At 46.2% G+C, this 5,985-nt stretch overlaps 2 long non-coding RNA genes across 2 annotated transcripts; both read right to left on the reverse strand.

The window, feature by feature from the left end:
* Nucleotides 1-489: 489 nt before the first annotated feature.
* Nucleotides 490-2,213, reverse strand: LOC135573261 (uncharacterized). Its single transcript, XR_010464626.1, has 3 exons — nt 1,725-2,213; nt 1,333-1,444; nt 490-1,238 (listed from the first exon to the last, which is right to left on the reverse strand). It is a non-coding gene; the product is annotated as an uncharacterized LOC135573261 (long non-coding RNA).
* Nucleotides 2,214-2,248: 35 nt separating this feature from the next.
* On the reverse strand, nt 2,249-4,411 carry LOC135573262 (uncharacterized). The gene is made up of 5 exons (XR_010464627.1): nt 3,233-4,411; nt 2,969-3,145; nt 2,817-2,878; nt 2,648-2,734; nt 2,249-2,560 (listed from the first exon to the last, which is right to left on the reverse strand). It is a non-coding gene; the product is annotated as an uncharacterized LOC135573262 (long non-coding RNA).
* Between the last annotated feature and the right edge of the window lie 1,574 nt (nt 4,412-5,985).

Raw genomic sequence — 5,985 nt, forward strand, 5'->3', positions numbered from 1 at the left:
ACTATACATTGTTATCACATATAACTAGACCCACTGTTATTATTTAAACGTTTGTGATCATTAATTTCAATGATTTTGGATAAAAAATGATTTTTAGATGATGTTGCTATCATTAGATAATTTACAGTTTCCCATAGACTATAAGGCTATATATAAAATGATAGAATATTAGGGCCACAGAGGGAAAAAACACAAGTCATAATATTGTAACCAGTTGTTTTAAAGGAGGACAGTTGTTAAAATGACAGATGTGGGGCATTTCGTGAAATTGTACTTCAGTATGGTTTCATAAACAAAGACATGCTGATGTGCCAGAATATTAAGTATCACATTGTCATAAGTATCAAAACTGTAAAAACAATATGTAGCTTTTCTGCAGAAAGAACCAGCCTCATAAATTTATGACTTTATCCTTTTTCTTCAGTGTGGCCCTAGTACTCTGTCATATAAACAAAAACACATTCCATATGAATATAAAAACACAATGTGTAACATTATGTTCCTTTATTGAATAAGGACAAAACAAAGCAGGTAAACCATCAGCTCCTTTCGAAACTGAAGTCACAGTGACTCTACAAGATGGAAAGCACAGAATCCAAGCATATTATACAAAATGATACATACACATTCAAAGGTCTGTATATAACACACCCTGCATGTCTGCACACTAAAATAAATGCAGGACAAATCCATACACATCAACTGAACAGACAAATGAATGGATGCAGTAGCCTCCCTGCAGCCTTGTATTACACACAGTATACCGCACAAACATCATAAGAGGCCAAATTCGTCAAAAAACGAACCCAAAAACCCCAAATTCCTCTGCCACCGCAGGACATATTTAACCAAAATTGAAAGCACACATACTAACTAAAATAATTCAACACATATTGGTCCCTCAGCAGCCGACCACTGTCGTCATCAGGGAAGATTGCCGGATTGTCCCAGTCCATGGCTGGTGGCACTCTGGGGCCCTCTCCTTCCTCAGGCAGGCCACATTGTGGAGGACAGCACAAGCCACAGTAATATCACATGCCCTAACAGGGCTGACCCTTAATTTGTGAAGGCAGTGAAAGCGTGCCTTCAGGAGGCCAAAGGTCATTTCAACTCTGGCCCTGGTCCTGGCATGGGCATGGTTGTAGGCCTGCTGTGCTTCCTGGGGGTCTGTGAAAGGTGTCAGGAGAAAAGGCTGGCAGCCATACCCCTGTCTCCCAGCAACACACCAGAGAATTCACCTGTCAACACAAAATCTCATCATTACTACCTCATAAACACAGTGATATTCTTGACACAGCCATGATGGTTATAAATAGGGGTTGTGTGGCTTACCTTGTGATAGGCACTGATAGATTTCAGAGGCCCGAAAGATTCTGGAGTCATGGACTGAGCCAGGCCATTTTGCCACAACATTGCTGATCACACGGTCAGCATTGCAGACCATCTGAAATCATAAGATGAGGAATATTACACCAATCAATGCACATCACTGGCAATGCAGAGTGTTCGTCAATGGACAATATCAAAAAGTTATGTTCACCTGAACATTAATGCTGTGAAAGGATTTCCTATTCACAAAATCGGCCTCATGGGCACCTGAGGGGCTTTTATCCTTATGTGTGTGCAGTCCACTGCACCAATGACATTGGGGAAACCTGTCACACAAAGTAATGAGTATCCTACTATGTGTTAACAGTTGTCCTGTAATTTGTAGATCCTCTTACCTGCAATCCTATAGAACTCCTCTTTGATGTCACAGAGTCTTCTGTGGCCAGGGAAGGAGATGAACACATCTGCTAATGCTTTGATAGCCAGACACACACTCCTTATTGTGCGGCAAATTGTGGCCTTGTTCAGCTGTTCTGCATCCCCCACTGAGTACAGGAAGGCTCCACTAGCAAAAAAGCGCAAGGCCACACAAACCATTTGCTCCACACTCAGTGCATGGCTCCGTGCAGTGCGGTGCTTAATCCTGGGACCCAGTAGTCTGCATAGATACCTGATGCCATCTGCAGAAAACCTGTATCTTTCATATAGATGGTCATCAGGGAAGGCCAGTGGGTCCAACCGGTCCCTGAAGACCCTTTCTCACCTGAAGGCTCTCCTCAGCACAAGTGCTTCTTCATCCACCACATCTTGCACGAATGGGCATGCCATTGTCAGAGCAGAAAGGAACACACAATTTTGGGCCTTCATATAGGCTAGTGGCCACACCTGGTGCTGGGGGTGGGCAAAGAGGGCGATGCCTTATAACGATGACTTGGTTGTACTGATTGCTGGGAAAATAAAAAAAACCTTAGAAAGATGCCACCGTCCTGTGTGCTCACAATAAGAGCTCACATCCAGTGCAAGATTTTCCATCTTTTTCTTCTTGTACTGAATGTCTATGTCTGCCAGTTCTATTTGGCGCCGGAGGTGGTTGCCATACAACTTTCTGATAGCTTGTGAGCTCTGTGAACACAATACAATTAGCGCAGCTGGAATTTGGCAGGATGTGGTGTCCTTTATTAATACGCACTATGTTGCCAGGCTGGTTTTCCCACTGTATAGCATCTGGGTCCTGTAAAAGAAATTAGATTTTTTGATTTTGATGAGGACTCCTCACCATTGTAGAGTAAATAGTACTTTCACAGTCTTAACATGATACCTCATGCCTTCTGGAATCCAGAGAGATGGTCTCCTCCTCATCATCGTCTCCATCATGTGCTGTTGCTGCTGCACTGGGGCCTTCACCCTATCACATTTAATCGGATTCATATTGAAGCTAGTAGACAAGACATGCCAGGCCTACAGTATGCCTTTGATGGAGTACTCACTGGATCAGCATCGTCTGGTGCTTGTGCTGGTGGCTCTAACAGGAACACAGTGCTGCCAGGCACTGCAAGGTAATAGGTAAACCAAAGTCAGACAGTCCAAATTGATTCAATATGAATGTGGTTGTATCCCATGTAGAGATGGAAGGACATACCTTGAATGAAGCGGGTGGCATCTTGGGAGGAACCTATGCTCGTCTCTTTCCCCCCAGGGATCCCCTCTAAGACGGGCCTGCCTTTATTTAGCTCCAAGGCCATGTCCTCTGCTGGGGTAAGGTCAGCCTTTGGTGACCCACCACCCGTGCCTTGTCTGTGGGTATTCTTTTTCACTGCTAAAACAGTACAGACAATGTGTGAGCAGGCACCTTCTGGGTACAATATATGCTTGTGCTTTGTTAAATATTAGTCAGGGACCATACCATTCTGCAGAATGTTCTTGTATTTGATTTTGACCTGCTGCCATGTCCGTTTTGGCCCGTTCATGTTTAATCTACACACACACACACACACACACACACACACACACACACACACACACACACACACACACACACACACACACATTTAATGGAGTCACACTGCAAAAAATTACTTGGTATTTTTGTCTTGTTTTCAGTAAAAATATCAAAAAATGTATCATAGCTTTATACAGTGTGATGGAGTTACTTTACACAATTTCACTCATATCTGCAGTGCATTTCAATTAAAAAATTTAACCGTTTCATTTTTGGAGATGTGAATTAAATATTTGAATTGTAATTGTGATGTTTCAGCGGAGCGGTGAGTGTGTAATTGTGCACTACTTACGCATTCAGGCGGTCTGCAATACTTTGCCACGCTTTTTCTCTTTGCTTTATCACTGTGGCGGTGTTGCCTTTCTTCTTAATTATATCTTTTACCTCCTCGTATGCCTCCATGAGGATTTGTGCTTCCGACGGGGAAAAGTACGCGGCTCTAGTTGCCATGGTAAATCAGTTAATCTGTGATCTGTGGCGGGGTCTATTTGAGTGAGCCGTGAGCGCGCACCTATCCAGGATTGGTTTCACCTGGCTTAATGAATCCGTGTCTGCTCATCCTGGCTTGGTCTTTGTGCAACCAATTAAGCCTGGACGCACATGTTTTGGCTTCATTGAGCTCAGCTGAGTCATTTATCCCGGATGTCTTAATTCTACTTTTGTGCAACAGGCTCCTGGTGTTACCAGGACAACAACCTCTCCCTCAACGATGAGACGGCCTACAGGGAGGAGGTCAGAGACCTGGTGTTACCAGGACAACAACCTCTCCCTCAACGATGAGACAGCCTATAGGGAGGAGGTCAGAGACCTGACCGTGTGGTGCCAGGACAACAACCTCTCCCTCAACGATGAGACAGCCTATAGGGAGGAGGTCAGAGACCTGGTGTTACCAGGACAACAACCTCTCCCTCAACGATGAGACAGCCTATAGGGAGGAGGTCAGAGACCTGACCGTGTGGTGCCAGGACAACAACCTCTCCCTCAACGATGAGACAGCCTATAGGAAGGAGGTCAGAGAACTGGTGGTACCAGGACAACAACCTCTCCCTCAACGATGAGACAGCCTATAGGGAGGAGGTCAGAGACCTGGTGGTACCAGGACAACAACCTCTCCCTCAACGATGAGACAGCCTATAGGGAGGAGGTCAGAGACCTGGTGGTACCAGGACAATAACCTCTCCCTCAACGATGAGACAGCCTATAGGGAGGAGGTCAGAGACCTGGCAGTGTGGTGCCAGTACAACAACCTCTCCCTCAACGATGAGACAGCCTATAGGGAGGAGGTCAGAGACCTGGCAGTGTGGTGCCAGGACAACAACCTCTCCCTCAACGACGAGACAGCCTATAGGGAGGAGGTCAGAGACCTGACCGTGTGGTGCCAGGACAACAAACTCTCCCTCAACGATGAGACAGCCTATAGGGAGGAGGTCAGAGACCTGGTGGTACCAGGACAATAACCTCTCCCTCAACGATGAGACAGCCTATAGGGAGGAGGTCAGAGACCTGGCAGTGTGGTGCCAGGACAACAACCTCTCCCTCAACGATGAGACAGCCTATAGGGAGGGGGTCAGAGACCTGGCAGTGTGGTGCCAGGACAACAACCTCTCCCTCAACGACGAGACAGCCTATAGGGAGGAGGTCAGAGACCTGACCGTGTGATGCCAGGACAACAAACTCTCCCTCAACGATGAGACAGCCTATAGGGAGGTGGTCAGAGACCTGGCCGTGTGGTGCCAGGACAACAACCTCTCCCTCAATGTGAGCAAAACAAAGGAGCTGATCCTACAGGAAAAGGTGGGCGTAGCTGTTTACTGTTTCCACCACAGTCAGAGGCACTAAGACAGCATTGAATGAGCTGTATTCCGCCATAAACGAACAAGAAAACGCTCACCCAGAGGCAGCGCTCCTAGTGGCCGGGGACTTTAATGCAGGAAAACTTAAATCAATTTTACCTCATTTCTATCAGCATGTTAAATGTGCAACCAGAGGGAAAAACAGTCTACACCACCTTTACTCCACACACAGAGACACATGCAAAGCTCGTCCTCCAATTCTATCCTACTGATTCCTGCTTACAAGCAAAAATTAAAGCAGGAAGCACCAGTGACTCGATCCATAAAAAAAGTGGTCAGATGAAGCAGATGCTAAACTACAGGACTGTTTTGCTAGCACAGACTGGAATATGTTCCAGGATTCCTCCGATGGCATTGAGGAGACCACCACATCAGTCAATGGCTTCATCAATAAGTGCATCGATGACGTCGTCCCCACATTGACCCTACGTACATACCCCAACCAGAAGCCATGCATTACAGGCAACATCCGCACTGAGCTAAAGGCTAGAGCTGCCGCTTTCAAGGAGCAGGACTCTAACCCGGAAGATGGTAAGAAATCTCGCTATGCCCTCCGGCGAACCATCAAACAGGCAAAGCGTTAATACAGGATTAAGATTGAATCCTACTACACCGGCGCTGATGCTCGTCGGATGTGGCAGGGCTTGCAAACCATTACAGACTACTAAGGGAAGCACAGCCAAGAGCTGCCCAGTGACACGAGCCAACCTGGACAAAAGGAACACCTATTTGAGAATGCTATTCATTGACTACAGCTCAGCGTTCAACACCATAGAACCCTCAAAGCTCATCACTAAGCTAAGG

This window comes from Oncorhynchus nerka, linkage group LG9a (genome assembly GCF_034236695.1).
Source record: "Oncorhynchus nerka isolate Pitt River linkage group LG9a, Oner_Uvic_2.0, whole genome shotgun sequence".
NCBI lineage: Eukaryota > Metazoa > Chordata > Actinopteri > Salmoniformes > Salmonidae > Oncorhynchus > Oncorhynchus nerka.